This window comes from Dermacentor silvarum, chromosome 7 (genome assembly GCF_013339745.2).
Source record: "Dermacentor silvarum isolate Dsil-2018 chromosome 7, BIME_Dsil_1.4, whole genome shotgun sequence".
Classification (NCBI taxonomy): domain Eukaryota; kingdom Metazoa; phylum Arthropoda; class Arachnida; order Ixodida; family Ixodidae; genus Dermacentor; species Dermacentor silvarum.
Genome location: NC_051160.1, coordinates 62,958,012 through 62,978,468, shown reverse-complemented (window position 1 = coordinate 62,978,468; position 20,457 = coordinate 62,958,012). Strand labels below are relative to the sequence as shown.

The 20,457-nt window shown below is 46.3% G+C and overlaps 1 protein-coding gene across 1 annotated transcript in view; it reads right to left on the bottom strand.

Moving 5' to 3' along the window:
• Positions 1-20,457, bottom strand: part of LOC119458120 (synaptosomal-associated protein 25-like) — a 327,829-nt gene that overhangs the window by 269,047 nt on the left and 38,325 nt on the right.

Here is a 20,457-nt window from a genome sequence, read left to right as displayed (position 1 = left end):
GACAGGAAAGAAAGAAAGAAAGAAAAAAGAACGAAAACGCGAGACTTGCGGCCTGCCCGACGAAGGACGTCCGCGACGCGGTATATACAGTTGCGTGCCGTCCGCCGTAAAAGGCTTACACCCGATCGATACATATATATATGCACAACAGACATGCGAGATTAAACGCGCCCGTACGAGCAAAAAAAATAATAATAATAAGATAGAGGCAGGAAATGCAGCGCGCGGAAATGCGGCTGCGAAAAGCAGATTTACAAACGCGGTGGCGCGGTGAGCCGCCCAAGAAAGGAAGGAAGGAAGAAAGGCTTAGCGAGTTCCCGCGCGAGGCTTAGCTGCCGATGAGGAGAAAGAGAGGCGCCGAAAAGCGCCTTATCTCGGCCGCGCGACATAACTGTCATCGGGTCCGTATATATACATATATACACACGCGGGAAATCTAAACACACCGCGCGCGCGGGAAAGCAAGCAGCGTATATATATATATATATATATATATATATATATATATATATATATATATATATATATATACGAGTAGGTGCATGACAGCCACGCGAGACGTCAACAGGGTTTTCCGCGTATAGACGGAACATACGCTGGTTGTTGTTGTTGTTAGCGTTATTGCTATTGTTGTAGTAGTTTAACCAGGCGTGATATAGAGGCTTGGGCGAGTTGGTAATTCAGCGCCGTGTGTGCGTGTTTCTGCGTCGCCCCGGTCGTTTTTGGCACTGTGCTCGTTTTGCTGCTGTCGTTTTGCCACGCACCAGTATACAAGTGAATAAAACGGTTACCATGCTGCCGCATTGCATGCTGTCGCAGAAGCAACATGCATGGTTACACACCAAAACACACGAATACGCGCGACAATGCTCTTTCACGCAATACGTAAATGTGAATCTATAAGGGAAATATCACGTGTTCTTTTGTTTAGCGTGTACTTCAATTTTGGCACAAAATACGACTTTTAGCCAAATATTTATCTTACAGACACAGCGCCCTATATACAGCGAAAGGTGATAGGCAACCCTACTCAATTTCTGTACACGTTCGCCGCGACGCCACAGTCTGTGGGAACGTACAGCAAAGCATACAGCTACATATACTTAGCTATTTGTTTAGTGGAAGCTAACGACTACTAATCACTATACACAGCGTTAGTAAATGAAGAAATGAAACCGTCGGGAAAGATTTCGCGATTTCATCAGCAACAAAGACAAAAGAACTGCAAAATAATAATCAAAATTCGTGGCGTCAATTTGCCCAAGGACTTTGTGGTAGTGCCACACAAAGTTTTTTTTTTTTTCTTTTTAGACAAAGAAGGTGGGCAGACAAGATTCCCTCTACCGATCGAGTTTTTTTTTTTTTTTTTTTTTTTGGTTGACACGCACAGAGAGTTTCTTATATAAAGCACACACTTTATTGTTTGCACTCGGTCAGCCTTAACATAAACAAAGGCGTCACAGAAACGAAGAGCGGGTGTCAATGACACCTTAAAATTCTCGCGATATCGTGTACATACGCTGGCGGCACCCGCTCGGCGTAATTAAAATAGCAACAAGCAAAATCATAGAACCCAAATGCGCGAAATTATACCTCAAGATACGTGATGTCGCAATGACATACATCAGCAGCGCCAAGATCTGAGCGAGCTAGAAATAAGAGGAATAGAATTATATATAGGAAAATCATCGCCTAGAGCTTTTTTCGCTAACAAAGCATTTTTTTTTTTTTAGCCGTAAAAAAATGCTGATCGGCTTCCTAAAGGAGGCTACGAGCGCCTACTGCTGTTACGCGTTTTAACGGTCGCTCCATGTGGCCAGAGAAAAAAAAAAGAAACAAATAAAACGAGGTACACGTCACGGGCAAATATTTGCGTAAATTAACCTCGGTAAGCGAACGACGCCCGAGGACAGGACCGAACGAGTGGACAAACAGATGGAGTGTCCTGCTCGTCAACTCTTTCCCTCTCTCCCTCTCCCCCCCCCCCCCTTCGCACTGTTTGCATGCACCGAGAGCCGTGCATGCAACGAGCACAGAATGAAGCAGCGCTAGATTAAATCCCGAGCGCCTCACAAGGAGCCGGGGTCAGCCAAAGCATCGCGCATGCGCTCTGCTGCACTGGGTGCATTCAATAGAGAGTGCGCTACGGAGGCAGCAGCAGCAGCAGCAAACATTTCTCTCCTCTGACGGCTTGCAATAATCGGCAACGGCGGCAAACCGCTCACACAACGCATGATCAAAAAAAAATTGAAGAACTACCCGATTCACGGAAGTATATACAGTCGAACCTGGATGTATCGAATCTGAAGGGGATCACAAAGAAAGTTCGATATATAGGTATTTCGATATTATCCCGTAGTAGTGACGGTATCGAAATACCTACGTCTTCCAGAAAGTACTAGACAATTCGCGTCGCTCATACAATCAGATTACATAAGCGTCGGTGACAACGGACAACGGATAGAAGAATCGATAACGTTCCGAGAAACTTCCGATACATGCAGGCGCGTGCTGCGCCGAGCGATAACGTTGAACATTCGTTAGCCGGTGAAAAGCGGTCATCGGTGAAAGATAAACAAGCACACCTGTCAATGTAGTAAAATTAAATATTTTATCCAAAAAATTGCGAGGGGATTTTACCGCTGTTCGTTATACACAATAATTAGTTATATGTAGGTTCGATATATCCGGTTTCGACTGTACATGCGCAATGCCGACGATATACGCGCAGGCGATTATTGGCTGCGCGAAATTATCAAATCCACTAGCGTGCATAGACAAAAGGAAGGAACAAGAGCAAGAAAGCCCTTACTGCGCTTTCGTCCACATTCTGCGTACGTTTGTCGGCGTGGTGGCGCTCCGAGCGATCGGTGATCATCTTGTGCAAGTTCGCGTGGACCTTCGGTAAGTTCCTCGTTGGCGTTCTGTAATTCTCCTTCTGTTAGCCGCGTGAATAGCTGTCATCCATGAAACTTGTGTTGAGGCTCGCCGAAGCCTGCGCGTCCTAAGGGTCACGTGCGAGGACAATTATTGCCTAACTATTGTCTTCCATGGAAGTATATAAACTTGTTTTCTAGAAATCGACAATATTTTTTTACCGCTGTTCGTTATACACAATAATTCGTGGTGCCATGTTCAATGTACGACCGGAAGTTACATGCTAGTGTAGCTTCCGGTACTTTCCGCCGCGTTTCCGCTTCGTGGCGAAAAAATCGGTCCGACCAACTTGTGCAACATGCGCACAGCTTGCCGTTCCTACGCGATACGGCGAAATTTCAGCACCTAAATCTAAGTAAAACGGGCCTCGATTATTGGCTGCGCATTTGTTGCTTCATTTGTTGCGCAATTTGTTGTTTCAGAATGCGGACGCCACAAACCTCACCAAGGCCTTACCGTGCGTGCAGCATATTCGCTGACAAAAGGAAGTGTGAAAGAACCGGTTTCTTGAAATATGTCAGCGCGAGCAGGGTGGGTTAGCAAAAAAAACCCCCTGAACCCCCCCCCCCCCCCTTGGCTACGCCACTACACAGATCGTTATCTCGTCCGCGTTTATACTTGCGATAGTGCAACGTATATTGTCTCGACCAGAACAAACTAGCCCAGCTTAAGTGTTCAGACCGGTCGCGCAGTCAGACGCATGCTTGGATGTAAGCGACAACTTTTAACATTCCAAGAGGTGCGGCGGGCTAAGTTGCGTGGCAACCTTCAGTCACGTGCCCCCGTATCGCGCGCGCGCACGCGCGCTCTCTCTACGGTGACCGTTACAGTAGAGGCGTGGCTTCAAGCCGGGGCCGGGACACATACGAAGAAATAATTAGTTTAGCCGCGTTGGTGAAGTACCTTTCTGCTACATTAAAAAAAAAGTCACTCTTAGGTGAGAGGGGGCTTGAGCTAAGCCAGAAAAAAAAGACTAAGAAGCCAGAGACAAGTGGCGACGCCACCGTCAAATTTCTGCACCAGCTTGCTGTGACGTCATGGTTATTTGACGGCGTGTGTTCGGTGCGAGTTTTTTTTTTTTTTAATCCGTAAAGAAGACTACACTGTGTTTTCAAGGAGACAAAGACTGAACTTCACAACTTTTGAGAAATTTCACTGCGCCAGATTGGCCGAAGTATGAGAAGGTACACTGGAACCCAATACGTCACAGAACGTCACAATGACGTACTTGCGCTAAGGTTTCGACGCGGAACCTGAAAAAAAAAAATTACACTTCTGAAGTACGAAAGAGTCAAGTTTTAAGGGCTGGCTTCGTAAGCATAGCAAAGACGGGTAACTAAAAGACGGGTGGTGAAACCGCCTCAAGGACAAAAGAAATGCGAGCACCCCATAGAATATAAAACATAAAATCTGCGACGTCGCTATGACGTTTGGACGCTACGCAGTTGAGCACGATCTTCAAGAATGTTAACTTCGTCATTAATTTTCTTCACTATAGAAACCAATCCCCTGCCGTCAAATCAATGCAAATAGAGCCTCGAAGGAACGCTTTACCGATCTATTGTATGTAGCTAGTTGTTGCTCTCTAGTGTTCTTAAAACCCGCCAGCGAAACGTTTTCTTCTTCCCCGAACACCAACATAAGAAACGCATCACATTATTGTCACGGTGCAGCCGAAATTGTGCAAGCGGCTTACCCAGGCTCCAATTAAATAAGCTTCGAGACTAATGGTATACAGAACAAAAGCGATGTCGAAAACGTAATGCCAGTCTCGGGCTGCTTTCACGCAGGTCGACGAACGTTGAGGCCGTTCGGCGACGATCAAAGCGTAACATTCTCACTGTATTCATGACTGAAGAGAAAACACCGTACACAAAGAAAGGCTAGAAGCACAGGGTTTTCTTACAGTTACCTCGAAGAAAAAGCGACGCAGCGGTCCTGTCGTATGCATTGGGAATTCCAAAGAGTATCGGGATTCGTGTTGGCATATATTTCTCACGCGTCTGGCGTACACTGTTCCGTCTGTCGCAATGGTCGAGTCTCTCTAAAGCAACGGGTAAAATTTGCAAGAACACTTGTTATTCAAATATAAGCAGTCGCGCAGGGGTGTGCACTTACGTCAAACGTGAGCGGTACCAACGGGTCGCTAAAAAGTTGGATGAAAGAAGAAAGGTCTGCACATATATTGTGCGTCAGTTTCAATGGTGTACGCTTCAGTTTCTGTTCGCTCGCTTCCCGTATATACCGTATGCGAGTAAATGTCACTGCAGTATGTAAAACCACAGAACCAAGGCTTGCTACGAAACCTTCGTTCTAAGACAGTTCCACTCGTGCAGGCACGACTATATGTGTTTCGGGACAAGCCCTATGCGTTTCAAGACAAGACGAACCATCCATATATCCCTGCATTCCTTCGGTGCCGCAGTGGAGGCCCCGTCAGGAATCTCGCATAGAACGGATGGCTCCAGATTTGCCTCCTATAGGTAATATTGTTAGAAACTCTACGGCTACAAAAGGGCGCCTACCGCCGCTTGGTGCTCGAGCATCGAATAAGGGAGAAGGGTTGTCGATTTCGGGCGCCGACATATTACCCCACTCAATCTCATCGACCGGTCGGGCGCCTTCCGCTGGAAAGCGCGGGGCTGCAGCACAAGTCGACTTCCTCGGCACAATATGCTCGAGCCAGCCGCTGAAGATCTCTCCTCTCCTCCCACCTACTGCGTCCGCGACGCCCATCCTCCAATTCACCCCGCGACCTCCCCACTTTCTCGTTTAAACTGGCAGCTTTTCATTCTTCCCAATATAGCTCCTACGCCCACGCGCGCCGACTGCAGCCAACGCTGTTTGACGTTTTTCATATATATATATATATATATATATATATATATATATATATATATACGTCAGAGTTGATTATTTTCAGTAACGCCTGCCGCTTGCAGCTTGCATCTCGCGAAGCACCACTGATCCGCGGTGGCCTCTATACAGAGAAGATCGAAAGTTCCAGCCAGAGCAGAACGGGCCCTACGAGTCTGCTTTTCATTCGTACATTTATTCGTCTATTCATTCGTACATTCATCCATTCATTCTCCTTCCTCTTCATCCATTCATTCCTTCCTTCACCCTCATTCCTTCATTCATTCATTCATTCATTCATTCATTCATTCATTCATCCATCATCCATCCATCCGTTCATTCATTTAGTGAGAAACAAACAGTAGGCGGGGGACTAAGTATGTTTTCATTTAAGCATACTTGTTACTTGTAGCGTTAACTTTGTTAATCGTAACATTCACAAACGGTTTCTACTGATCGCAGTGTGTCGTCGTCCGCAACGCCATCTCGCTAAGGCATGACCCTGCGTCACTTGACAAAAACAAGCAAGCACGAGAGAGCACTGTGTGTTGTGCTCCCTTCCTGATGCGACCAAGCGTTATGATCCCCCTAGGACGAATATATGGCACGCTCTCACTAGTGCATCCTTGCTTGCTGGGATACATTAGGAACTCGTAGGACGCGGTTGGTGGTGCGTACACGTCGCAATGGTTTCTTGAGTTTGATACGAGTACAGGTGGGGGGGGGGGGGGGGGGGGCACTATCATTTAATAGTCCACCTAGTGGACTGTCCATTTCGGCTGTCGCGGGTGGCTCCAGCAGCACGAGCGAGAAGGGGAGTTGCTGGCTCCAGTTCGCTCGTGCACTTGGAGCCAATCGGTAACAGCCGAAATGGACAGTCCGCACTAGGTGGGCTCTTACAGAATGCAACCCCCCCCCCCCCCCAGGAATATAATGCGCTTAAATGTATAAGGTACAGGGCCGGTATTTTGTAGCGATGCCTTATGCCTTATTCTATACTAGTCTTATCATCCACCGATCACGGCCGGCTGATCCCGTTGATAACGTGGGCGGACCGTCGCTCTGACCAAGCGCGAAAAGCGCGGAAAGGCATTAGCATCGGAAAGGCATCGCTACAAAATACCGGCCCAGGAGTCGGCACTTAAAGCCATGCCACCGTGCCTATATACCGCAACTCGCCCAAACAGCCAAACTGCCCCAGCTGTGCAATAAGTCGTCCGATTGTGTTTGCGCACATGTGTTTCGCCCTTTATACAACGCAGAATGACTGAAAGATCGACGAGTTAGTGCAGATTCATGGCTTTTATTTTTCGGTAGTCGAAAAATAAAATAAAGCGCGCACGAAGCATGACAGTTTTCTTCGAAAAAAGTAATTAACAACAAAAACTTGCTGTGTTGGTAAAAAAAACATGGTGAAACTGTTCATCTTTTAAAAAATAATCTTATTTCTAGTTCCACTGCAAGAAGACATAATCGCGTATAACATTAAACAAACCCGAATGCGCTACGCGCAGTAGTTACTGAGAAAATAGGTCTTAAATAAGGCTCAAGATACATGGGGGGTATAGGGCCTATATCCTGTGCCCTTAATCCGCAAAGCGGAACTCTTCGTTACGACGCCAGACGAAACACAGGGAAAGTCAACGTGAACAAAAACAAAATTTAAACAACCTGAGTAACGACTGGTACTCTACAACACCATGCTTACAATCCGTAGCCTGAGAATGCAGCCACAGTATACTTGGAACCGCCGGTCGACTCGGACTGCTCAGAGCATTTGCACATACCCCCTTCGTTTGCGTCTTGGTTTTCGAAACTGCATAGAAGCGACGCGTGAGCGCGGGGCGCGAAACACGAAGCCTCCGCACAGCCGCCTCGGACACCGAAACGATCCGATCCGAACCAACGCGCCGTATCGTCTCTCCTGACGAGCGAGAGAAAACAATCGCACCAGGCTGGCTACACTGTATCCGGACGCCATTTCGAGCATATATATATCTTTGGGGAGAAATGCATTGACTTTGCGGAGAAATGCATTGAACTTTGCGGAGAAATGCATTGACGTTCCAGTTAGTTCCTTGACAAAAAGTCGCTTTATGCATTGAAGCACTAAATTAACTGGAACGCCAATGCATTTCTCCACAAAGTTCGGGAGTTAATATCTCGAAACTGGTGTCATCCTGAGAGATCATTCCAAGTGGATCCGCCTTGCGTACTCCACGGCTACAATTTGTTAATTGCAATATGGGTCATCAGGTCATTAGTTAAAAACTTAATTAGTGAATTTTTGTTGATTGGTCGCTTATGCATTTCAATTTTTTGTGCAAATAGTGTCCGCCTCTTCGAGTAGACCGGCTCATGAACTACAATTGGGATATCTGCCACAGGCAACCTTAAATACATTTTGAAAGTGTTCGCTGAAACACCCTGTATATATATATATATATATATATATAGGCTGGGCTCCGGTATACGGCAATCGCGTACCGATCAATGCCCCTCACGACCCTTCCGATAAGCGCACTCGATAAGCGCACTGCAGACAAGCGATAATCTCGCAGATAAGCGCGCGCGCTCGCGAAGTTGCCCGTATATACGCGACTTCGACATATAGCACGTTGCCACCCCGCCCAAACTGCCACCAAACCATGATAGCGAAGTTACGCTGCAGAACACAGACGCAAAGTAAACACGAGCACACACACACACTACGATGCGCGAGCTAACAACGGCTTTATCTAGCTTCGGAAGGTAAAGTAAATGTATGTCCACAAAAATACAAGCAACAATTAAAAAACGAGGCAACCATCAGACACAAGCAGATTAGTCCTCCGAGTGTACACATCGTCCGCACGCGATCGACACGATGCTCGACGATTATACGTAGCGGCAGCAGCGTATATATCCCTCGCAATCATACCTTCCTCGTCTCATGCTCTCCATCACATACTTCTATATACACCCGGCAACGCCATTTTGCCTCATGGCGACTAAGGTCAAGAAAAAAACGCATCGTACCGCTTTCACAGTATCAGCATGGTGAGCCATAAGCAACAAACTATAGAACACAGCTCTCGAGGCCCCACAAACCGATCTCTAAGATAGCTTAAGTCGCTCTACACCACCGTAAGCTTTGTCAGCACTTAAATCAGAGGCTTTTAAATAGCAGCAGCGGGTGGAGGCACTTTTGTTTCTCGAGCTCGTCTACTGGTCACGCAGCTTCAGGTTGTCGTGAGAAGAAATAAAAAAGAAAAAAGAAAGCAAGAACTTTCGGGAGCGCTGCACAGAATACGAGCAGAAACGCTGTCAGCTCCGCAAGCAACTTGCCCATCGTCTTCACGAAGGTCTACGCGCACTTAACTATAATACGCCGTGTGGCAATCTGTCCGGTCAAAGAAAGAACGAAAGAAGGAAGGGCACCAGGATAATCTACTGGCGAAGTCGGCGACGCTATATAGAATTTTTTTTTCTCCAAATCTTATAGTGATCTTTCAACTACCCTGTGTTGTATATGCATTTGTCTAATCATCGTACTTGCGGCTTGGCACATTCTCGTAACGGTATTTATTACCCTTAACTTCCGAGCAATCACATTTATATAAACATACGTCGTCTGTACGCAACCCATGCGCAAGCGCTGTGGCGAGATCGATTTATTAGCGCGATCTTCCACATAGCGGGCGGAGAGTTGAGAGCAACCGACCGGGGAAATATAAAAGAAAACAGAAAGAAATGTCGAACGGCCCCCCATTCCCGAGAGTCTAAATGTGCTCGGTGCGTTTCTCTAATTCCGGCACTCGGGCAAGAGTTCTCGCGCTCCTTAACCAGCGAGGGAGCAGTGCCCTTCGAATAAAAAGAAAAAAAAAATCCGACGAACGCAGCGAACAAAACCCGCCGAGAAACTTAACGATGCGAATAATTGATCACCTTACGAGGCGAAAATTGAGAAGCCCGGTATAGTGAGCTCTATAAGGCATAGCGTTGGTGAACGCTTGCTTTGACGGTTATTCGGAGATAATTCATCGCTGCCGGCACTAAACATTTCTGCTGTAGAGTCTCAAAGAAGCTGCGGCGGAGACATCAAAGCGAAAACACCGCAGCCTTATAACGATTCGAAAGCAAGCAGGCGAGCAGGATGAAATGAGGAATTAAGAGAATAGGCAGCGAAACGATACCACTCCCCTATGATAAAGGGGGGGAAAAAAAGGGGTGTACCTTTGCCCTGAGACTAAAAAAACGACAGCTTTTATTATAACAACAGCACATGCCGATCCAGCTAGACGAAGAACCCAGGTAGCTTAAATTATAGAACCAACGAAAGAATCATTGGAAAAGATGATCCCCTGCTGCGGTGCGTAGCAGGATATGATGAGGAATATCTATCCACAATTCTCTCCAATGCTATTCACTACATGCTTAGAAGTATTTAAGCTCTGAAGGCTTAGCAGTGAGGATCAACGGCGAATATCTCAGCAACCTGCAGCAACCTGCACAAGACAAAGATAATATTCAATAGCCTGGCAAGGGAACAAGAATTCAGGATCACCAGTCAGCCTCTAGAGTCTCTAAAGGAGTAGTCAATTACTCACAGGGGACCCGGATCATAAGAAGAAAATTTACAGAAGAATAAAATTGGGTTGCAGTGGATACGGCAGGCATTGCCAAATTCTGACTGGGAGCTTACCACTGTCGTTGAAAAGAAAAGTGTACAATTATTGCATTCTACTGGTGCCAACATATGGGACAGAAACTTGGAGGGTAACAAAGAAGCTCGAGAACAAGTGAAGGACCGCACAAAGAGCGATGGAACAAAAAATGTTAGGCCTAACGTTAAGAGACAGGAATAGAGCGTTGTGGATCAGAGAACAAACCGAGATAGCTGATATTGTAGTTGACATTAAGCGAAAAAAAATGGAGCTGGGCAGACCATGTAATTGTCTAGGATGGATAACCGGTCGACCATTAGTGTTACAGAAAGGATAACAAGAGAAGGGAAGCGCAGTCGATGACGGCAGTAAACTATGTGGGGTGATGAAGTTAGGCAATTTGCAGGCTTAAGTTGGAATCAGCTAGCGCAAGACAGGGGTAATTAGAGATCGCAGGGAGAGGCCTTCGTCCTGCAGTGGACATACAAGTATAGGGTGGTGGTGATGATGATGATCCATTCACAAAAATAAAAGACCAGGATGTCAAAATGCCACATGATCTCCATAATTATACAACAATTCCGCACGATCAGATAAAAACATATATGGCTTCTAATAGTAGTGCCGGATACCATCAGAAGCCTTGAAGAAGACAAGTCCACTTGTCGAAACGTTGGCTCCTGCTCTCAGCTTGTTCTCGTTTTGCTCATCGGATACCATCAGGTGGCGCTGCGACGCTACTTTTTTTACTCGCTGCCATCAGTTTTATCAAAACTGGAAATTTGATTGATTGATTGATTCATTCATTCATTCATTCATTCATTCATTCATTCATTTATTTATTTATTTATTTATTTATTTATTTATTTATTTATTTATTTATTTATTTATTTATTTATTTAACTTTCCTTCTGCTCTACCTGTAGCGGACAGTTCCTATTTAAAAAGAAAAAGCGACAACGCGCTGCGATAATGTGCAGTGTAACCGTCCAACCGTGTACAAAAACCAACTTTGCAGCACCTATAGGAAATATTCCAGTCTATAGCAGCTATTCGCTCAACGCTCAATCGGCGAAGATCTGGATACCTTAAAAACCAACCTCATTATAAGCACACCAGCGCTTGCAACGCCGACTTCCTTCCTCTAAGGGTACCGATCATCATCAAAAAAAAGCATAAAAAAGAACGAACCAGAACGACAAAAGCAAAAATCAACACATCATCGCTTAAAATCAGCGTCACCTATAGCCTCGCTTGGACACCGAAATTGAGAAAGAAATTGAAAACAGAGAGCGACCGGAAGTGCGTCAGCGTTTCTCGCAACATCTCGTTCTAAGTATCGACGGTGTGCCACCACCCGGTCATTAATGGCGAATATATGTATATATAATCATGAACAGAGAGACAGCAGTGGTGAGGGTAATGGAGGAAAAGTAACGCATCGCCGACGTGACGAGCTCTTAGAGATGAAAATGATTCAAAGAGAGAGAGAGAGAGAGAGAGAGAGAAGCAGGGATTCTTATCCATGGGACATACAGGAAAGGGTGGCAGCTAGGCGCCGACAGACCGACAGAAAGCAATCCGCTCTTGATGGCCGCAGCGTCGTTGCCAAACGACGCCGCCCGCGCCGTCCGAAAATCCGGGCCACCCCGATATTCCGTTGCCCTAAATGCCGTCATCCCTTCTGTCACTCCTCCGTATATACACACACTCTCGCCCTGTTTCCGTACCCTTGGTGGTCGTCGTTCTTACCGCTTATAGCCCCCTCCTCTGCGGCACGAAATAAGGAAGCCAACCCCCTCGTCCGCCTTCCCCATCAAAAACGGCCACTTCGTTGCGGGAGACGCGCGAGTTTTATGCATCCGGACTGCTTCCTGACGTTTATATTATTACGAGAGCGCGCGCGCGCACCCGCGCGCAGTTAATGAGGAGAGAAAAAAAAGCTGAGAAGCGTCCGGTACGAAATGAGCGGGGCAGAAATGGACGTAAGCAGAGCGGATCTCGACCCTGCGCTTCTGAGGAAGCAACGAAGAAAAGAGCGAGTCCCAGAAGCTTTGAAAAACAATTCGGCCACCTTCTTCCGTAACGGCGGCCACCACGACACCAGACGCTGCGCGCTGCGTGTATTACCCATCAGTTATAGGCAGAATTGTGTGGCCGTCTATACGTGCACTTCTTGGAACACGGCTTCTTCGAAAATCGAAAGTCTCGAGTTCGCTAAACTGATTCAAATTAATAAATTAATATTTAGAAGCACTATCTTCGTTCATTTTGCGTCAAAAGGTTGCTATGATAAGCGTTTGGTTCTCTTAGAATTCCATTTAGTCATTATCGATGAACAGGTCCCTACAGATCGTAGCAGATGCTGTCAAAATCTATGATGCCACGTATGCGGGGACATTACAGGGCGTCGATCACCACTCGTCTTTCGTGTTATACCGGTTTAAAGCTGGCTTTCCGGCTCCCGGTAATAGTGGCTTTTGTCAGTACCGTGGAAAGGTAATTTACCAATCCAACTCAAAATATATTTCTCTTTAGTGAACCTTTAGGAGGCGGCTTTTGAAGAAAGGAAGCAATGCTTATTAACTCAGTACCCAACATCCTTTCCAGGAAACGATGAGGTAACGCGGCGCGTATTCTAGAAAACCGCAGCGAATTACATTTCGGATTGCTTCAAAATACGTTTGCGGAGGAAAAGCCTGCGCCGTGCGATTTCCTCTGCACACTTACATCCCCCTACCAGAGTTCTATTTTTTTTTTTTATTCACGGGGAGCTGCTCAATATTTGTAAGTTCCCTCGTGTGGACGTGTTCCGTGAAGATAAGAATAACTATGAAAATTAAGCGCGATCACTTAAGCGATACGACAGCTCGCGAGCAATAAGCTACAAAACTAACACTACAAGAATGTAACTACCTCTACGAATTCATTACTCAATGCCGTAAAGAGAAACGAGTTAATAACGAGGATTCAATAATATCGGCCGCCATCCCATGTCGACGCTTCGGAAAAGAAAAGTGCACGATAGCGCCTCTTTTCTTCCTCCGTTATAACCTTCTCTCTATTCTTCTCGCTACTTCCTCGCTTGCTACTTTCTTTTCAAGAACGCTATAATTATACAGGTGTTTCTGGGAAGACATCGATGTTTTTTTGTTGTTTTTTTTTAATCGCCTGTAGCAGATAACACAATTCTGGTCCTTCAGCTGGTCTACTCGTAGAGGCGGACATTACTTGCACGAGAAATCGAAATGTATAATCTAGTAATTAACAAAAATTCAATATTAAGTTTAGTTACCTACGTAACATATCGCAATTTACAAATTATACGTCATGAGACAGCGAGGCATACCCATTTGAAAAGAATTCCGTGGACGAGATCATTTTCGAGACATGCACCATCAAACTTGCTGTAAAAAGTGCACTGTTGCTCCACTTACCTTTTTTTTTTTTTTAACAAAACGCTGTTTTATGCATCGAAGCAAGAAAATATAACTGGGCCGCCAGTGTATTTCTTCGCAAAGCAAAGAGAATTCGTTCCAATTGGACCTACTTAGCGAACTCCCAGGCTACAATTCGTAAATTTCAATACGTGCCGTAAAATAATTAGTTAGAAACTTAATTAGTTAATTTTTGTTAATGAGCCGATTATTCATTTCGATTTCACGTCCAAATAATGTCCGCCTGTTGGGGGAAATCCAGGTCAAGGATTATAATTGTGCTATCTGCCATAAATTATTTATTCAAGCTTACTTAAAGTCTCCGCAGAAACACCCGGTATATGTCAAACCAATACGCGCTTGCCATCCGTGACCTGAAGCACCGGGAGCGCTGCGTTAAAGAAAGGTAGGCGTGAGAGAGATGTCGATCATCGTCGGAAAGTAAGCAAGACGCGCGAATTTTTCTAAGGGCGTTGTTTCCGAGCTTTATAGGCGACGGGCGAATATGCGAGAGGTCCACGTGACCCACCTCGCAGGAGAAAAATATACATACCGCATCTAATTCCGAGAGGCGACGCTGCAGGCCTTTCAAGGTCACCCGCAAGCGAATTCCGAGCGTGTTATGCTCGTTCTGAGGCAGGTCGCGCCTACAGGTGCGCATTTACACCTACATAATGTATACGCTTCTAACACGTGGGCAGTCACAGTGCTCAAAAAGTTGCCAGCTCCACGCAACTTTTTTTTTCTTTTCTTTCCTTTCTCTATTTCACACCTTTTCAAGGAGCCTTCCAAGCCAGAAATTTCGGTTTGTTCACATTACCGTCATTATGCTCGCGTTTTCAAATTAAAAAAAAAAACATTATGTCACGAAACCTCTTCTCTGGGCAGACGACGACGCAGACAACGCGAGCAGTCGACGCAGACAACATTAAGCGTGCAAATGGATTCCACGCATACTACATACGAACTCCTTTCCGAGCAGAAGATGCACACACTACCGTGCAGGTCTACATAGCAAATGGCGCTAATTTACCGCCTCCCAACCATTAGCGGATAACGGACTTCGTTTCTTAACGCGACTGTACGCTTTGTCAACTTCCATCAGCCGTATACCTGCGCCACCACGGCTACGAATACCCGGGACCCCCGCGAACGTTGCGACAGCACCGCGAAATAGTGTTCGGATGCGTGGTAGGTGTTATACACGGTGCTATCTGGCACGTTTGCCGGATGGTTACGTGACCGACGGCATCACGGCACAGCTCGTAATGCACGACCGTCCTGAAAAGGCGTAACAACGTAGACAGATCCCATCCAGACGTCATTATACACGTAGACGCGTCTCGCATCGTTTCCCCAGAAGAATTCTATGACATGAAGAGAAATTTTCGCGACTACACCGAAGTAACGTTTCAAGAATTTATTAGAAAACTGCTAATGAGCGTGATCATAATGAAGTATAATGCTAATAAGGATGAGGCAGCCTGCGCTCCGAGGAGGCAAGATAACTAACTATATCCGCATGTTCCAACCGAAGATCATCTGTGTCACCACCTAGCATCCGTACACGACATCCGGCATTTCCGTGATTCATAGCCCGCTGAGCAGCATTGAAACCAGTCACCGACGGCGTTGTATGCCGAGGAGACGAACGTATTGCTCCAAGCCAGAGGCTAGGCGGAAGCCCGAACAGAAACAACAGATGGAAACGTGCTGATAACGAAAACAGACGTGACGTTACATGGTAAGCGTGGCGTAGAGGCGACTTCCTCCAACTTGGACAACGTCAGCACAGCGGACATTGCAAACACTAAAGCTGACGTCACCAAAGAACGCTGAGGAAGCAGCGACGCATCCGTCTTATGTGAACGCACTTGTGAGCGCTCAAAGACACTTCCGGGTCCCGATATAAAAAAATAATTGAAACGATTCTTGACCACGGTATACCCTTATGTTTAGCAGACATGGGCAAACTGCGAAAAGCAAGAACGACAAAAAGAGCTGAACGTCTTGGGTAAACTTCAGGACCCCCCCCATCTTCACCCTCGACGACAACACTCCCTCTACACGACCTTGCATGACGACGTGGCTGCGGGAGGTCGATATCGACCGGCAGTCACTGACGCCCGCATTGTTCGTGATTAACAACGCGTTTTCTCCCTTGGACACCAAGCGCTGTTTCAGGCTGAACAAATCATTATTCTTGTGAGCTGTCGCGGCGAGAACGCCCGCCTATTAGTGCGAGAAGTTCTATATACTTTCGCGTTTTTTATTATAGGCCACGGTGGCGTCATGCTATGTAGCAGGGCTCGAGACTGCGAAACAAACTTCGGTGTTTTTCGCACAGTGGCCATAACGAGCGCTGGCGGACTAAGCGGGAAAAACATCACTTCGTGTTTACAATCCAAGACTGCGGCGGCGCCCGATCGAGATTCCAAAATTGATTACGTTATTTATTAATCGGTCGACTGATGTGAGTCTAAAGGAACCCTAAAGATAACAATAATTCGGCTCTATTAGTAACTTACGCTTCTACAATACAAAAGAGAAAAAAATTAGCTGCTTCGCATCTAAAAAAGTCACTCAATGCAAAGACGCCCGTGTCCCGTGCACTCGGGAGCATTTTAAGTATCCCCTGGTAGTCGAAATCGATCCGGATGCATGGGTCTTCCAGTGACTTTTGGGCTTCAATGCAAAGAAATTCGCTTATGTTAAAAAATTAAGTGGAACAACGGTGCACTTTTGCAGCGAGTTTCACTGCGCTTATCTCAAAACTGGTGCTTCTCGTCCCAAGTGGACGTGCCTTATGAAATCACCGGCTTCAATTCGTGTATTTCAATACGGTGTGCCTCATAATCAAATCGTGGTTCTGGCACGTAAAACCCCAGAATTCAATGGATGAATGGATGATAAAAGCATCCCCCCTTTGGGACGGGACGCTGGGTTGCGCCACCAAGCTCTTGTTATGATAATGTTCTACCTATCTCCAAAAAAAAAGAAAGAAAGAAAGAAAGAAAAACGAAAAAAAAAAACGAAGAAATATCCTCAGCAAACTTTCTGAACCCCTATTGCAAACTTTGTTTTTGTACGCCTCCGTTGCTTCTCGTTTCCCGACTTCCACCACACCTCCAATCGCATCTTACTAATCTCTATAGTGGACATGTTTGCTTTCCCCCTGCTATCCCTGAACCCAAGGCCTTCAAGGAGGCCAGAGGAGCCTAAACTGGCAGCTGGGTAGATATCTTCACATTACAATAAAACAAGTTAAATCTTTACCCTCGCTTTACTGTATCAAGCACATGCTTCTGCTTCCTTGTTGTATCTCGCTTTACAAGTGCATGTTCTAAGGCATCCCTATCTCGCTTCGAAAAGTAAGGAGCTTCCCTTTGAGTTATCATAAATTGTTTCTTTCCTGATTTCGTTTTTTTTTTTTTAACACGAAAGTGTTTTATGCCGGGGTCCACCAAGACTTCACTGACGTATTTCCGTCACGGAAATACGTCATAGAACATAATACAAAGAAAGAAACCAGAAGAAAAAGTTCCACAAACATGCAAAATTTGGAAATCGAACCCACGACCTCGTCCGCGACGATAGATCGCCGAGCGTTTAACCCATTGCGCCACAAACGCATTTGCAGAGAGCTACACAGACGCGCCTTATATATCTAACACTCCTCCGTGTACCCGCGCTCTTGCTCGGGGCGGTGCCGCCGCCTACGAGCAGAAAAGAGAAGTACTGCATTATGACACTAACGCGCACCGACAGTATAGTGCCTAGAATAAGCTTACTAGTGTGCCGACCGCCGGGAGTTTCCAATGGGAGACGCTGGCACTGCCGGTGATGCCTTCCGCCGGAGGCCCCCAGACGGCGACACTGTTTGGGACCGTGCTAACCGAGCGGCGCATCACGCGTCGCTTGCGCATCACGCGTCGCTTGCGCATCACGCGTCGCTTGCGCTTCGGGTGCACTTCGGATGCGCGTTCGTAAGCGCAGTCGGTTGCGGCGCGTTGTTGCTTTCGAGCAAGTAGCGTGTGGTGCCTCCGCACGTCATTGCTGGGGTTCTTTTCTGTGCGCATGGTTCGTACTTGTGTTTGTTCACGGACGGAACCGACATGTCGTCGCAGAAAACGAGGCGTAAACACAGCACCTGTTTTGTCCCATATTGTACAACTGGATACCGCTCAAATAACGAGCAAGTCTCATTATTCAACGCGCCTGCTGACTGGCCAGAACGTTTTGCCGAGTGGGAGAAGAATATAAGAGTGCAGATCGAAGGCTAACTCTGGCGGCTGTCGCTTGTGAGAAACACTTTATTAATTGCTACATTGAGCGCTCGTTCAAAATTAGTTGACGGTGTGTCGCCTATGAAAATGTGCCCTGTTTAATTACCTTCATTTATGGTAATTAATTTAATTTATGGTAATTAGATACAACTTGGTGTGAATTTAGCATTTGTGGACATGTCTCGCATATAATAGTTTACTGTGGAAAAAAGTTACACTTCTTCGGAAACCACGTATTTATTTATTGGTATTTTTCGCAGAAACACCCCGTATCGTGTAGCGTTATAATGATAACTGTGCATACGATCGTTTGTAAGTGCAACAAAATCATATTCTTTCGATTACGCTTTGCACCTCAACCAACGTTCCGCAGAACGAAACGGGCTGGGACAGTCCATTGGCGTCTGTCGCACACGCGCGCGTTGGCTAGAGACGCCGCTCGGCATAGCACGGTCCGTACGGCTATCGCCGTCTGGTGGCCGCCGGCGGAAGGCATCATTCTCCGTGCCACCGGAAAGCCCGCGGTCGGCACACTAGTAAGTATATTCTAGGCACTATACCGACAGTGAACGCTTTGGTGGTCTCAGCACTACGACGCCTCGATGCCAGCATTCGAAGGGACGCTGGCATCAAGAAGCACTACCAACGCCACCTAGGTGGCGTTCACCGTACTCAGCACAGCGGAGCGTGGCCTCCGCAATTAGCTCTGAAAATGTTTCTGAAGTTGATCGCGGAGGCTGCAATTACGACGCGCTGTACGCGCTGATTTGACTCGGTGACGATTCAGTTACGTGCTTTGTCTTGCGCGTTGTATTAGTGTGTCAGTTACGTGCTTCGTCTTTCGCGTTGTGCTAGCGTGTGCAGCGTAGTGCAGCTTCCATATGCACGACGGTTGCTCATGGTCATCGACGTTGGTAGTCGTGATGGAGGAGACGTGCCACCAGGCGTCAGCGTGGGTGCATCAACGCCTAAGGGCGCTTTAGCCACAAAAGACCAATAGACATTATATATCAATGTGCAATAAACATTACACTACTTCTGTGAAGACACGTTTCACTTTCGTGTTCTATACCGATTCCTATATAAGAGGGATCAACCACATTTTTTTCCTCTTAGGTAGTTACTCATAGCAGGTGTCTTTTCCAATGCCGCCACCCATGAGATTACCTCAGCCTCTCTCCCTTTCCGCTTGACCTTGTTTGTTGCCACGTTGCTCACCGTATACCTACGGTCGCATACCTGCTGGCAAGCCTATATATATATATATATATATATATATATATATATATATATATATATATATAATACGCTACGTCTCCGGGATCCGGCCATATTTCCGGTTAGGATAGACGCCCGGCAAGAAACTGGTCATTACAATGCCACGGATGCAAATTCGCATCAAAAACGGGAGCGCGGTCACCATTGCGGCCACTGCGACAAAGGTCTTGCGCAGACGCCGGTTTTATTTTGCCCTCGGACAAATACAACGGAAGAACAGCCACCAATGGAACTGGGCGCGCACAATGGCCCGGAGAGGCCCCCAAACGAGCTCGCCGTTAATGAGAGAAAGCGACCGACTTGGGCGAAGCGAAACGGTACACCAGCGCGTCTCACAATGGAAGGCCCGCGGAACACACAATGTATACGGTTCTTCGCGGAATAATATCGAGACAGCGCGAAGAGAAGGAACAACCCACCACCAGAATGATTACTGAGAGTGCGCACAACAAAAGCGCTCTGGCTATAACTCGCGCTTATATATATATATATATATATATATATATATATATATATATATATATATATATATATATATATAAATATTACACGAAGATGGTAAGTATAGGGGAATCTGCAGAAAACAAAAATGATTCACAGACTGAACGCACAGTGTATCAGCTCGACCTTTGTTACACTACCCAATAAAGCACTGCTGCTTTATATATATATATATATATATATATATATATATATATATAATGTGGTGTGTTGTAAGTTATAGCTGTGCTGTTGTCTCAGCCTTTGTGCCCGCGCTTTCATGTGAGCGCAGTTTTCTTTTTCGTCTCAAAACGACGCTTGCACCGGTTCGTAACGGAATTGAGACGCAAACATTGCCTGTCTCGTTAATTGGTCTCCCAATTAGGAAGTTTCCGCTTTCTCCGGCTTTTAAAGTTCCCGAATGCTGATTAGCTACAGGCAAAGCTTTATGTCTCATGCCGACTGCACTGTTCTTTTACTATAAACATCGCCCCGCTTTCCCTCGCTTTATATCCCTCTGAAATGGAGGCCTAAACG